This window comes from Lemur catta, chromosome 8, assembly GCF_020740605.2.
Source record: "Lemur catta isolate mLemCat1 chromosome 8, mLemCat1.pri, whole genome shotgun sequence".
Taxonomy (NCBI): Eukaryota; Metazoa; Chordata; class Mammalia; order Primates; family Lemuridae; genus Lemur; species Lemur catta.
The window spans coordinates 75,513,394-75,529,896 of NC_059135.1; the positions used below are offsets into that span (position 1 = coordinate 75,513,394).

The window sequence follows — 16,503 nt, forward strand, 5'->3', positions numbered from 1 at the left end:
TAGGGCCTTCTGAACTACATTTTTAAAGCATTTTCCTGACCTTAATTTAATCCAGCTTTCGGGAATCTAAAATACCCTTCCAGCTTTCCCTCCAATTTTATTTTTAGAAATCAGGAGCTGGAAGAATGTACAGAGACACGCGTTGCATTTAGAAAGCCAAGATCTCTTTAAATTTGGATATAAAGGTAGGAGGAGAATAGTTTAGAACCATGTTATGCCCGGAGTCTGGTTCTTGGGCTGGCAGCTTCAGCATCACCTGGGAGCTGCTCAGAAACGCAGAATCTCAGAACTCACCTCCTCCAGACTCCCCGAATCCGAATCTGCAGTTTCACAAGATCCCATGAGGATTTGCATTCATGTCAAAGTTTGCAAAGATTCTACTTATTCTTTTCTGAGAGCTGGGAAAGCAAGCATTGGGTGGTGTTTTTATACATCACACGCAGTCTCAAAAGAACATCTTATGTAGACCATGAACTTCAGTCACTCAAAATCCTAATTTTCTTATGTTAACTCTATTTGGGGATTCTGTTTATACTGTAATAAAGAATTAAAAAAAAAAAACTGGACAGATGGCCAAGCAAAAGAGAAAAAGCCAGGAGGGTGCTGCAATTTTAGGGATGACCGAATCTTAAAGATCATTTAGTTCCTCGGTTCCCCTGTCCAGGCAGCCCATGGCAATGTTCTTACATATTATGCTTCCACCAGGACTTGGTGACTAAAGTGTTCTGAAAAGCTCTGCACATAAAAACTGGTGTTGCAGCTCTTTTAAAGCCAAAAGCGAAAAATCCCAGAGAAGATTAAGCACCAAAATTTTGGAAATGTGGTTATCGGCAGCAGAATGAAAACAAATTAAGCTTGTGAGCTCCAGTGATTTTTCAGTTGTTCTAAAAGATTTCCTTTTAAAATGAGCCTGGCAGTGTTTGAAATCTATTAGAAACATTTTAAAATTTTGGTCAACTATTCCTATTAGAAATGCCCATCTTTTTTAAAAGTGAAAATAACTCATGTTATTATATTTTCTCCATTTCTACTTTTAAACCTCTTGAGCAAAAGAAACTCCATAATGATTGCAGTCTAATTTCAATATTCTACATAAGAATGACCCCGACATTTGTACCAAATAGGTATTAAAGCAATTTTCAAAGTTATGAAATTTATATAGTTCATTAATTCATACTTACTCATTAACAATAAACCTTAATTTAAAGCCATTTTGCCTAAGGTATCAAGGGGATTGAAAGAACAAATAGGAACAACCACAATATTATACAGTATATTCTAGCACCCAGTATGAGACATTCCACTTAGAGAGGAAATGCAAATAGTTACCCATTGTCTTAATTTTGGCAAAAATATTTGAATGCCATCCAATTCCGAGTTTCCATGCATCCACCTTGAATGGTAGAGAGCTACTTTCTAAAATGGATTTCAGACATCGGGAATGCCTTCATTGGTCATTTTACTAAGTGATGAGTTTACTGAAGTGAAAAAATTCTTGGTAGTTAAGAGACATTGGGTAGGATTGGTTGCTGACACGAGGGGACTCCCTCATGGGTTTCTTTAATTGCCACTAGCATGGGGTGGTACAACTATAACCCCGCAAACTCCCTTCTCCTTCCCCTACACTGACTCTTTGTAAATAGTCTGTTTATAAAGATACCCTTTCAGAAATATCAAATTCTTTGTATGCCATATATTTTATTTTGAGACCGTGACAGATTCAGGGAATGTAAACATAATTTAAATAAAGGATTAAATCAAAAGAGTTGAGATTTTTATTAAGTGGCTTGTTAGTAGTAATCCCATGGTTTACAACTCCCAGCAACTTGCTCTTTTTCTCTATTTTGAAGTGGGTGACTAGATGCAGAGAGAATCACTCCCTGAGCATCTTTTCCCCTCAATGCATTCAAAGAGGATCAGAATGTGTATCTGGGGGCTATTCCCTGCCTCGTGGTCACTTTCCTATGAAAGGCATTCAATGGTCCGAGGCCACACCAGGCACACTACATTGGCTGTCTGAAATTAGGAAGCACCATTTCCCTTACTATTGTCACCCTGAATTTGACTCAAATTTTGTTTGTGAATACACACCCAATACCAATGACTTTTTACGGCTCATTTTTCTAATACTCAAAGGGTTGCTATAGAAAAGAGGGAAAAGAAGTTGAGATCAGTTTACATTTACAAATGCACACATGGTATCATTGATGATATATTACCCAGATCAACCATTATTATTTTAATATAATTGTTGCTCCTTCTCTTCAACAAGGTGGTGGAGCTGATCTTTGTGAAGACCCTAACAGGAAAGACCATCACCCTTGAGGTTGAGCCCAGTAACACCACTGAGAACGTCAAATCCAAAATCCAAAACAAGGATGGCATCCCACCTGACCTGCAGCATCTGATATTTGTGGACAAACAGCTCAGGATGGCCACACTCATAGACTGTGACATCCAGGAAGAGTCCACCCTGAACCTCATGCTTTGCCTGCAGGGGCGCATCATAGAGCCTTCCCTTCACTGGCTTATCCAGAAATAGAACTGCAACAAGATGATCTGCCCCAAGTGTTATACTTGCCTGTACCCCCATGCTGTAAACTGCTGCAAGAAGAAGTGCAACCATGCCAATAACCTGTGCCTGAAGAGGAAGGTCAAATGAGGTGCTCCACTGGCTCTTCCTTCTTTCCCCAAAGAAAGGCTTTCTGCCCAAGCCCCATGGCTCAATGAAGTTTCCCTTTCATTGACTGGAGCAGTAAAAATAATAATATAATTGTTTATACATACCACGTAATGATCTCTTCAATAAAGTAATTGTGAGAGGAAAAAAAAAATCAATGATCTACATGAGGTGTCTGCTCATTTAAATATGCACACATACGTATATTTACACATGATATATGTACCTACATATATATATTTATTCTTTCATCTCACACATCTATTGAGATGCACTACAGCATGCACTGAGTTCTCTAATTTTGAGGTGGGCAGAAAATCTTCATTTACAAAAGCCAGGAAAGTCAGACGTGACCATGTGCTCTTGGAAACTAGAGCAGGAGGAAGAGTAAGTCTTCAAGAAACACGTCATGATTAATTGAGCAAAAGTATCAGCATCGCGTTTGTCCAGAAGCACTGCTTGTCATCCCAACATTTTCACTTCATTAGTGTCCATCTTAAATCCATCTTTCATGTTCATGAAAACTTTCTTTAAATGCCAAGACTGAGAAAGATGATTAAACTACATCAGCTAACACGTTCTCAGGATTATCTATCCATAGGATAAAGAGACTATATGATGATAGGGCACCAAATAATGTCACAGGGAAGGGACAGAGTTGGTAGGAGAGGAGGGTAAATGGTCTACTAAGTCAAACTGTACTTCTCTTATAGGATAGTAGGGCTGTGAGCATCCAAAGCCCTATTTGGAAGTTTTGTATGAAAAACCTAATTAAATTATTGTGGGGCTCACTTGAGACTTCTAAGCCGAAGAAATGATATCATTTTCCTGTTGTTTCATCTTACTTACACTGAGGAGGCTTGACCAGCCCCGCAGAGACATTCCTAGGGGTGTCCTCCCTGGGCTGAGTGAGTGCAGCTTTGCCTGAGCCATGGATCAGGAATTGGAATCTACAAAGGAAGTGGAGGAGGCCTGGGGGTGGAATCACGAGATTGTGAATAAGGTAGGCAGGCTTTAAAAGTCACTGTGCAGGAAACAATAAAGTCATAGAACTGGGTGTTTGTGCTGCACGTTGTGTGGGAGTAGGAGAAAAAGAGTCTCTTTTTTCTTGGTCAGGAATCAGATTGAACACGTTTGCAAAGACCATTTAAGTCATCTGAAGTGAAGCAGTTGTTGCTGCTTTGGGGTATGAGTTGCCTTTATACGCACGGTTTAGCTTATACTTTGTTGCTTGGGTTGAAGAAATAATAAACTGAGGTTGAACAAAAGAATTGTTCTTCCTTTGTGTCTGCCAGCGTTGGCTTTCTTGGTCTGTTCTCATCCTCTGTCCCTTTGGATTGGCCTAATTGGATTTTTTTCTCTAGTTTTCTTTCTTTCTTTTTTTTTTCTCCTCCTAAGAGAAAAAGATGATGATCATAAAGTGTTGCATTGAAAGCTGTTGCAAACTCAGAAAATATTGAGAAAGGACCCTTAATAATCATCCTCCAGCTTTGGGGAAGTATCCATCAATTGTATCATTCTCAGACATTTGAGAATCCAATGTTTTCCCCAGAATGATCTATGAATCCAAGCATGTGAGAATTGGTGATTACACAACAATTAGCCCTTTACAAATTTTCTATTTTTCTTCCTAAAAGAGTTATATTTGTTTAAACCAGTAATCATGATATTAAAAAAGATAAAAAAGTAAAGCTTCACTTGTGTGAAGAAAAGACAGTTTATTAATTCTAACCATTGAAGAGTGCTCTGGGTTTTTAAAAAAATTTCAATTTACTTTGATACCATGTACCCATTGAATTTAAGGACACCTTAAAAAGCAGGTCTAAAAAAATATGATTTTCTCTTCTGATTATAAAAGTATTAGATTCTAATTATAGGCATTTGAAAAAGAAAAAAGAAAAAGAATACCCCATAATCCTACCTTTGACAAAAATCACTTTATATTTTTATATACTTTTTTCAAATGTTTTATTTTTATGTAACTTTTTAAGCTCAAAGAACATTATGGTAAATGTAAAATTTTATAAGATTATTTTCTAATTTAACTGCTTTTTACATAATTTTTTTTCCATTATAGCAAATACATTTGACACCATTTTGGTTGAGTTCATAGTATTCCATTATGCAGCACTGAACATGGGCCTGAATGCAGCTAAATGGATGGGCATTTACTTTTTCCACTGGCTTATTGCTCTAAATAATGTCACAATAAACATATTCATATATGAATATTAGTCTGAGTCTTTGAAAATTTCTTTAAGATAAATTTTGGAAGTGGACCTAATACTATAAAATATATAAGAACTTAGGGATAACAATTTTAAAATTCTTAAGAAGCATTTCCACCAATTTTTACCTTCCCATACAGTTTCTGAAAGCTGATATGACTAGAAGTAGTTAAGGAGAGCTCCATTCTAGAAAAATATATTTTTGATTAAAAAATATAGTTGAATTAAATTTATTAGATTCCTAATGAGAATAAATTTTTAATGCATACATTGACTAACTATAGTTCTGATTTTGTGAATCATCTATTCATTCTTTTTTCAATTTTCTATTAAACACTAGTCATTGTATTGGACTCATCAAGATCCTCATAAATTAAGAATAATACCACATGTCTATTATATTCATTTTAACATTTTCCTTAGTTTTTGTTTACCTCAGAGCTTTAATATGTTGCTTTGATGTTTAGAAATTCCATTTTATGTTATAGAATCTATTGGTTTTTTCAATTGTGAATTCTTCCATTGTTTACAAATTTAGAAAGACTCTATACAATCACAGATTTCACATTCATTTAAAATGCTTCTATTTAATGTTTCAGTTTAGCATTTTAACTAACCAGGAAACAGTTTTAACATTGGGTAAAGACAAATATTTCATATCTAGAATTATTTAACTACTGTTCCAGCATCATTTAGTAAGAATTCATTCGGGAAACTGCATCATGATGTCTATTTTTGAATACTGATTTTTTTTCTGAACTACAAATCTGATATCCTGATCTGTTTATTGATTTTACAGCAGTCCATACTTTAAAATATTAAAGTTGAGCAATATATCTTAATATTTTATAGTTCAAGATTCTGCCAGCTTTTTTAAAAGGTGTTAAGAGTGGCTTATTGCTTTAATTATTGTGTGTGTTTTTTATATTTACAAAGGATCTACTTAGTCTTTTTGTTTGAAACATTTTTTATAATTTCCTTTATTTTTTAGAATGATCTATTTTACTAGGATCAAATGTGTAACCAATACAAATTTCAAAACTAAACTTTAGAAAAGACACGTCAGTGAAGTTACATGCCCATTATCACTCAACAAGCCTGTAAATTATAGATCTGAAATCAGAACTCATGTTATTACAATTTTCCAGCCTGATGCTTAACCCACGAAACTCACAGCCCTATTGTTTATAGGCTGAAAAAAGGCTCATTGTAGGGTTTCTTGCTCATAAGAAGCTTTTCTTACAGACCATAGGAGAGGTCCTTGGCTTGCAGCAGTTTCTTAAAGCCTTGATTCCAGAAAGAGAAGCTCAGGATAGTACCCTTGCCATACCATTCTGTCTTTGTGAGTTAGAACATAAAATAATGTTGGAAATATCTATTGTGAATGCTATTATAGAAATAGTCTCTTTGGGGGTAGCCTGGGGTTGAGAGGGGCAGGTTTCTAGAACATTATGGTGGCCTAATGATATGTCTGTGAAATAAAACAGTTTCTGAGATTTTCCAAATGGGTTATAGTTCATGTTTAAGTGATTATAGCCATGATTTAAGCCAAACTAAATATTCTCTTTCCACGGTTTACTTCAACTCATTCTAATCCTTCTTCATACAAATCTGTCCAATTTTTATTCTTTTTCTTATGTGGGTATTTGATCATGTGGGCAAAATGTAGGGAGTGAAAAGAGTGTGTAAACTCAAAAAAAAAAAAAAGAACAAAAAGGCTAAGACTATGTGGATGGTGGGAGGTGGGGGAAGGATTGATTGCAAGTGTACTAGGAGAAAAATGACACATCCAACTGGGCATTGGGAATCATTTCATGCCAATGAAATTTCTGAAGCTGTGGAATCATCTCTAAAAAGAAATGATTGAAACCTCTTGCCTGAGCCACTTACAATTGCACCTAATAAAGCTTTTGAGAACTCTATACTGTTAGGAAGGGATGATGACCTAATAAGTCCAGTCCATTGATTCTGTGATGGTCTTGGCACGACCTACTCATGGAATAACTTCATAATCAAATCTAAGACACCCTGCAAGCACTATATAAATTCATGTCTCCAATTTTTGGAAGACTATTCAGATACTATTCTCGTATTTGTAAAATACTTTTATAAGAATGACTATTCTTATATATGTGAAAAATGCTTTTCCTTCACAAAAGAAGGTATTCATCTATCACTGGAAAAAGAAAGGACTGGAAAAATAATATAGAAAAATAAAACAGTGATTTATCAAAATATAATATACAATAGCCCTGCTGCTTGTATGTAACTGTTGGTGCTCTTGCAAAACTAAAGAACCATGTTAGAAACCTAATTATTATTTTATCAAAATAAAAGGAAAGGAGGAAAAAGAAAACACTCTAAACTGACAATTTCCATATCACATTTTAAGGTGATGTGATTTAAAACAGCTGATCTATTAAACACTCAAATTAGACTTTACAAGCAAATAACCAATTCTACCTTGGCTTTAGCATTGCCTCTGGCACCTTTATAATATGAATATCTGAACAAAATTATGAAAGCCTCCCTTTCGGTGCCTGGGAAACTTATTAACTACTTGACATTCAAGGCTAGGACTTCCCAATGTGAAAAGTTAGTGCTAATACTATATATTAGCCTGTTTGGGCCTTGACTAGTTCCTACAAAACAGCTCAACTGGTAGCTCCCTCCTTTTTACCAAATATCAATTCCCTTTCTAAGACCTTTCATGCTCTGAATTAACCTGGGGATTTCCACCTTGACTTCTTTGGTTGCAAAGAGAAATGGCATGCAGAAGCTTTCCTGTTAACCCATCACGTGGGACAGAGTTTGGTTTCTGTAATCGTAAGCAAAGAGCACTACAGAGAGCTTCTAAGTGGTAAAAGGAAAGGAAATTGGAAGGAGGAACTGAAGATATTTTTCTCCTATGAATTAGCACAAATACAGATTTATAGCCTACACATGTGTTTTGTTTTTACTGATGGTTGTAACTAGGGACACCTGTAAGACAGAGCCAAAGGGGAAGAATTAAAAATAAATGGAAGAAAAACGTAATAATAAGCTCCATTTCAGAGCCTGATTTGAAGTCTAGTATGTGAGACTTTAAAATTCCCCTTTCCTGGAAAATGTTTTATCATTTAGCTTATGTAATTTAGCATAGAGTATGAAGGCTGAAATATAACATTTTTTAAAAGATTCTTTCAGTATTTCCAACGGAAATGTTGAGCTAAGTGTAGAATTTGTGGGATCAGTTAGCTTATAAATAATGATCCTTTATGCTGGCATTGGGAAATCCCTGTTCCCATAGCTAGTTCAATAAAGCAATTAATATCAATAAATGCTGAAGAAAGCAAATCTCTATTCACTTTTGTCTGGATTAGTTAACATGAGAAAAATCCTATCCCTCTCCTGAAGTATTTAATCTTCTCACAGGAAGACACTCTAATGAAAAGTAAATAAAGTATGTTTTGACATATGTTTCTCTTGTCATACACTGTCTCCTTTTTATAAGATGATTCACCTTTCTCCTCCCTCCAGAAATTTCCAATGTAGTTTTCTATTTAGATCAGGCTTTTGTGACAAATTTGTGTTTTCAATATACTTTAGCATTTTTTTTCCCAATATCTCTACATTTAGTTTCCATTTAGATGACTTTCTTTAAAGGAAACATAACTTCCAAAATTCAGATGTAATGTTTCTTTTCTACTGCATGATACTTACACATTCCCTGCAGAACAGTTCAGATGTATTCAGAATTTAGAGAGGATATTTGAGAGAAAGGAATTTTTGTGTGACATTGCCTATTTAAGTGAAACTTTTAACACAATCTACACAATGAGAAAGGCTTTGTCAAGGCAATGGGTGAGGTTTAATTGACCTCATTGATCAGATAAGGATCCAGGCATTTAAACTTACATGGATTTGCATTCAGTAAACCAATGTCAAGAAACAGCCCTGAACTTTCACTGCATTTGGCAAAATTATGTGAGATTTCATACACAGGCAGTAAAAAATTTAAAAGATATTATCCTGTAGTGTCCAAGAAATGTGGTAATAAGGTAAGAGTTGAAATGCATTGTTGACATAAGAAACTCGTGGCTCACGCTTGATTTATAACACACCCAGTTTCGTCAGAGTTGGCATAAACGAGTTCTTCTGACAGTATGGTGATAACATACTGCAAGAGTCGAAGCTGCCAATTCTTACACCTTCATTCTACTAGCAAAGAATTTTAAAACAAAATTTCAATATTGCTAGAATACAACACTCCTATGCTGGTTCTCAAAAACTGACAGACCCATTCAGCCTGCTTATAAATTTGAGAAAAGAAAGCAAGCTAACTTTTAATGTACTTAACCAAATGCATGTATATGTATCTATTAATTTTATACATACCAAAGTTATATACAGTTAAAATTTACAGTAAGGTGCCTAATTACCAAGACATAAGCAGGAGATAGGTCAGTTTTGAAATGAAGCAGTCATCTCAAACTAGTGCCTTAAAATTCAAAAATATAAACATAGGCTATTATTACTCTTATTACAATATGTTATTATTATCTTTTGTCATCCTGTTCACGGAGATTGAATAAAAGAAGACAACACTTCTTACAGCAATTCCATTTAAAAGTTACATTACAGCAAAGCAAGTAACAGGATTTTCAAAGAAGTTGAAGTTCACTTTCACAACGTTAAAAAGAACACTTGACGTGCAGGAAGGAATGTCAAGAGAGTATCATTCAGTATGGAAACATGAGAGGACGGTGAGCATTTATTGTTTTTCCACTTTCACGTTAGTGAATTCTCTTAAACTTTTTTTGTGTCTAATCCAATGAAAAAGTATACTTTGAAATATTTTATATGTAAATTGAACTATGTTCAAAAGTGACTAATATTCTTAATGTTGCTTATATCAAAGGATTAATAATACATTAAAGTACACTGTGTCTTATTATATATAGTTAAGCTTTTTATTTTGAGATAATTGTAGATCCACATGCAATTGTGAGAAATAATGTGGAGAGATCCCCTTGGGCCATTTACCCAGTTTTCTTTAGTGGTAACAACTTTCATAACTATAATTCAATATCACAAGCAGTATGTTTACATTGATATAATCCACTGATCATATTCAAATTTCTCCATTTTTGCTTGTACTCGTGTGTGTGTGTGTGTGTGTGTGTGTGTGTGTGTGTGTGTATTTAGTTCCATACAATTTGGTAGTATGTATAAGCTGATGTATCCAACACCATAGGCAGTATATTAAAGAGTCCCATCACCACACATCTCTCATGTGGCCTTTTTAAATAACTCCCACCTCCTTCTTCCCTCCTCATTCCAACCTACCCCCTGTCGACTACTGACCTGTCCTTGCTTTCTAAAATTTTGTCACTTCAAAATACTATATTAATGGACTCAAATGATATATTACCTTTTGATATTGGCTTATTTGACTCAACGAAATTCACTGAAGATTCATTTCCAGTTGTGTGTATCCATAAATTGTTTCTTTTTATTTCTGAGTAGTATTCCTTGATATAGATGTACCACAGTTAATTTAATCATCCACTCATTGAAGAATGTCTGCATTTTGTTTTGTTTATTTCCCTGTTTTGGTTATTATGCCAAGTATCTAAGACTTTCCTGTTGTCTTTCTGTTATTGAGTACTTGTTTGAATCAATTATGTTCAGATAATATTGTATGAGTTCAATTCTTTTAAATATGTTGGGGCTTGCTTTATGACTTAGAATGTGGGTGCTTGAAAAAATAATGTGTATTCTACTGTTGTTAAGTGGCTTGCTCTATATATGTCAATTAGGTCCTGTTGGTTGACTGAGGATCTTCTGTATCCTTGCTGATTTTCTGTGTAGCAGTTCTATCACCTACTGAGAGGGAGGTTTTTAAGTCCCCAAGGATAATTGAAGATTAGTTTATTTCTCCTTTAAGCTATACCAGATTTTGTTTCATGTGCTTTGATATTCTCATTTAGTGCATATATTTAATACATTTAAAATCATTATGTCTTCCTTGTAGATCAATCTTTTATTATTTTATAATGCTCCTCTTTGTCTCTAGCAAATTTCTTTGCTCTGAAGTCTATTTCATCTGATATTGATATTAATATAACCACTCCTGCTTTTTGTTTTTGTTTGTATTTGCACAGGTATACCTACTTTCATGCTTTTATTTTTCATCTACTTATATTGTTAAATTTGAAATATTTCTTTTAAACAACATATATTTGGGTCATGTTCTTATCAACATGGATGATCTCTGCCTTTTAACTGGTGTGTTTAAATTATTTACATTTACAGTAATTATTGATACATTAGAGCTTCAGTCTGCCATTTTATTATCTACCTTCTGTTTGTTTCCTGTTTCTTATTTCTATGTTTTTTTTTCTTGCTTTCTAGTAGGCTACTTGAACATTTTTTTTAGGATTTCATCTTGATTTACTTATTGAATATATCTCTTTGTTTAGTATTCATAGTGGTTGTTCTAGATGTATATGTGATTTATCAATGTCTACTGGTATCATTTTACAACTTTGGGTGAATTGCTTTATGTAGTTCCCTTTGCTTTTCCTGCATTTAAATATGATTTGCTTGAGTATCAGATGGTGTTATAATTGCTTCTTCAATCTTAAAATATGATGTATCAAACTCATGGGAGGACAGTCTATTGAATGTACCCATCATCTGTCTTGGTGGGGATAGGAAGTCTTAGGCCAATGGGTAAGGAGAATACTTCTGTTGACCTCTTACTATCAGTGAGATTCCTGATCAATCCACCTTGATGGTGCTGACTGACTAGACTGAGGTCATTGACAGGACAATCCAGAGAAGGAATGACCTACCTAGGCCATCTTCTGTTGTTAGGTTGGTGGTTGGGAAATGTGAGGTCTGGGTCATCTTATTCTACTGGGTGGTGGGTTATAGGATGCTCTACTCTACCACTTTATTGTTTCTGCAAGCCTGCAGTTTCTAGGCAGTTTTCCTTTTTCTTTCCACCTTTCAGAATCTTCCTTTGGTTGCCTATTGCATTATTTCCAGAGTTTATAGTTGTACTTAGTGGAAAGGAGGAGAGAGATATGAGTCTATGTTATCTTATCAAGATGGGATGTGTCACATAATGTATTTTAAAATTTAAAAGACTAATTTTTTTAGAAGTTGATAAAAACCATATTTCAACAGTGTATATGAAAATGGTAAAAATAAAGGGATATAGGGAATAAGAATTTGAGGAGATAAGAATAGGTCTATTGCTGCTGAGTGTGCAAAACATTAATTTAAAACAATATTTCAGAGTCACAAGCAATTTTATACCATAGATAGGAAACAGCTCATATATTATGCACATAAAGGAAAAAGAGAAATCAGAAACTGGATATTTTGACAAGTATCAAGATAGCAGTAATGTACTGTTTTAGTTAGTTTTGATAATTTCCCTAAATCTTTAAAAGCATGGTGAGAATAAACTAACATGAGTTAGCTGCCAATGTAATAAAAAAATCTGTTGTCCTATATAATTATTACTTATTGCCACAATTTCAAAAGTTGTTTTTCTAAACTGATCAAAAAATTCAATAGAAAGAGAATAGCGTAGACAACTTTAAAAAAAAGAATAAAATTGAAGAATTTATATGAAGTACATATGAAGGCTTACAATACATCTAGAGAAACTGAAACAAATAGGTCAGAAAATATATAAAAGAAACAGAATAGATTGCATATGTACAGTCAACTGTAATATGATAAAGGTGGTACTGTAATTTAGTGAGAAAAAACTCTTCCATAAAATGTTGAGTCACTTAATATTTAAACAGAAAAAAGGACATTGACCAATACCTCACAGCATGCTCAAAAACCAATTTCAGATGGATCATAATCTAAATTCGAAAGATTATTCACTTCAGATAACAAAAAAAAAGGCTTTCATGAACTTGAAACAGGTAAAGATTTCTTAAGCAGAACAAAAAAAGCTCTAAGGAAATGATTTATAATTTGTACTAAATTAAAATTTAAAACTTCTGTTCATCATAAGACAATATTAAGAAAGTGAAAAGGCAATCCACAGAGTGGGAGAAGAAATTTGCAATGCATATAACTAACAATGGACTCTTATCTAGAATGTATAAAGGACTCTTACAAATTGAGATTAAAAAAGACAGATGACACAATTGAAAAATTGTGAAAAGACTTGAACAACACTTTACAAAAGAGATTGTCCTGTCCAAATGGTCAATAAGCATATGAAAAGTTGCACAACTTCATTATTCATCAAGGAAATTAAAATTAAAAGCAAAATGAAATATACCACACACCCATTAGAATGGCCAAAAAGAAAAAAAAATAAGATTGAAAATATCAAATGATGTTGGGGGTGTGGTACAACTGGAATTCTTACACACTATAGCTGGCAGTATAAATTAGTTATGTCGCTTTGTAAAAATATTTGTCAGTGCCTATTAAAAGTGAACATGCATATAATTCTGTACACCTAGCAATTTCACTGTTGGCTATACATATGCACATACATGCACCAAAATACATGCAGAATGATGTTTATAGTAGCATTGCTCATTGCAGACAAAAACAGAAAACAATCTAAATGACCATCAACAGAAGAATAAGCAAACAACCTCCAGTGCGTTTACATATAGAAATACCATAGATCGAAGAGAATATTTTTTAAAAAAGAGAATTATTGTCACATACAACATGACACACATAATGTTATGCAAAAGAAGCCAAACACTAAAAAGTATATTCCTTATGATTCCATTTATTAAGAAAGGAAAAGGTATAACCAATCTCTATAACAAAATTCAAAATGTTGGTTTAAGTTTGGGTGTTTAATTTCTGAGAATGGACATAACAGAGGCTTCTGAGAAATTTGCTATGTAAAATTTATTGAGCTATACACTTAATATGTATGCATTTTAGTATATTTATACAATAGCCAATTAAAATATTTATAGAAAAAATCTACACATTATTACTTAAAATCTATATCACAGCTACTTGTGAATGACTACTAAGATAATATGTAGAGAAAGTGCCATTAATATTTTTAAAGTATTATTTTATTCACACCCCTCATCAAAAAAAAAACACAACTGAGGAAAATATAAGCAATTAGAAATCAGATGATTAGAAATAAATTTGAGTCAGAAATCCTCAGCTTATTCATGATAAAACGTAGCAGGTCATTTAACCATTTTGTATAAATTTTCTCATCTGTAAAATGTAAATTAAAGTAGTTGCCTTAATCAAAATCATGTATGCATTAGTATTTGAAGGTGACTTGGAAGGTGTCATAACTTTTAAAACAAATACAATTTAAGATAGGTATTTCATGTTATTGGAACAATATCATGGGAATAATGAAATACTAAGAAGAATGTCAAGGATTCTGGAAAAGATACTTAGGGGTCCAAATGGAGAAGGTATAATTGGCCAGTCTTTTGAGAGAGTTCAATCCAGTTCATACAACTGAGCATAGGGCATTTTCACTTGGAGAATGATACCATAATCCTACCAAACCTATTTTGTCTAAAACTCAGCTCTTTATACACAGTTTGGTCCCCCTGCTTTTGATTACTCTTATACATATCCCAGTGAATGTCTATCTGCCCAAATTCTCCACCTTCTAACCTCAGTATCATTCTTATCTCTTGTCTCTTATCCTTTAGCTCTCATCACAATTGCCAAATATTTTCCATTTTACCTCCTAATCTTTCACATCATCTACTTATTTCTCATAATTCTATCACTACCTAATTAAGATCACATTCATCTCTCATCAAAATTGATACAATAAACCAATAAACTCATGCATGATTTTCTAGTATCTATGAGAGTCTCCATACTGTCACCAAAGCCAACTGGCAAAAACATAGATCTGATCACAGACATAAATATCCCTCCATTGGCTGGGAAATGCCTTCAGGATAAATGACATTCTTGGACGTAGCATAATTACCTTTTATAATTAGACCCATGTATTTTTATTTCCAAACCAGATTCACGTAATCTCTCTAGTCCACCATGTGCCCCTTCAACAAGAATTTTTCTTGGTATGCTTTGAAAAACCAGTAATATCTCAATTTGGAGCTCTGCTAATCCATGTTTCCTCAGTGAGAAAACCCTCCTCCTGTCCTCTATCCCCTCCTGCATCGCTTCACAAACTTTGATGAATTCGTAGATTAGACATCACCACCAGGAAGGCTTTTCAGGAAAAGCTAGGTGTGAAGACTCTCTTATGTGCTTTCATAGCACCTTGGCCTCTCATCCAACTCTCTTGTGATGGTGCTGGAGTCCCTGTCTAGAACGCAGCCCTCTCAAGGCCCAGGTTCACATCTCACTTGTCATTTTATCACCAGGATGGTGCCAGACATTTAGTAGGCATTTGATGGCAATGTATTGAATGAGTAAATAACTATAAAGGCATTGAATTTGCCGCGCAGACCCTGTTTGAAGTTCTGTAACTCTTTACTCCACAAATAGTTATCCTGGACTTTCAGCAGGATGGACATATAGTGTAAAGAAAAACTGAGAGCTCACCAGAGAGGATTAATAATGTTGAAGAAATTGTAGGGAAAGTAGGAGACAGGATGTCACCGAGTGCTTGGAGGAAAACCAACCTACAAAGGAAGGCTTCTGAGGATGGTGGAGGACTGGGGGAGGGAAGTAAGAAAGAATAGTGACCATGAGAAGTAAAACAAGATCCCCTTCTCTAACCAAACTGCACAGAGTTGGTGTGAATGGTTTTGAAAATAAACAGTTGAATTTCAGTAAGGAGGAATTAAGGAAGGCTTCCAGAAATCCAGAGTGGTCTGTGGGGAATGGGAATTATGGAAATTATTGAATAACTGTCAGGAAAGTGAATTTCAATCATATTGCACCCCAAGTGAAAAGACTTGCCACAATTGTAGTAATCACTGCAAAGGAAGTAAAAGACACTATAAACCCTGAAATTTAGCAGCATATGGTTAAAAAAAATAAGCCAAAGAAGGATTAACTTGTTTCATATACCAGTTACTATAGCAAGGTTGAATATTAATTTTTGTTAATAATTATATTTAAATTTTAACTTTTGGAATATCTTAAAAGTTCTAGTTATGCTATAATTATAAGCTGTATATATGGGTGTATTATATTGTGAAACAAATTATTTTGGGGAGAAAACATGTTGTACATGTTAGGATTGTTATGACAATGTTATATGCAATATGTTCTATTGCAATAACAATTCCAAAATCTCACTGGCATGCATATATATTGAAAGTTTATTTATTGCTTTATATTACATGTCCATTAGTACGAATGATTCATCTTGACAGATCTTCCCTGATCATGATAGCAGGGAGCAATTATGTACTGGTTGTCAAAGCTTTCCCTAGAAATAACCAATGTCACTGCCACTTGAATTTCACGGGCTAGAACAAATCATGTGTTCATACCCAACTTCAAAAGGAAAGTGAGATCCTACCAAATGTCTTCATGGAGAAACAACTAAATTGTTTTTGAACAACCCTAAGGATAGTGAAAATTCTTATCCTGAGCACTCTACTCAATAAAATGGCACTACGAAGGTAGGGCATAGAAGGA

The 16,503-nt window shown here is 34.2% G+C and overlaps 1 pseudogene; it reads left to right on the top strand.

The window, feature by feature from the left end:
* The first annotated feature begins 214 nt into the window (after positions 1–214).
* On the top strand, positions 215–2,662 carry LOC123644141 (annotated as a pseudogene).
* Positions 2,663–16,503: the final 13,841 nt, after the last annotated feature.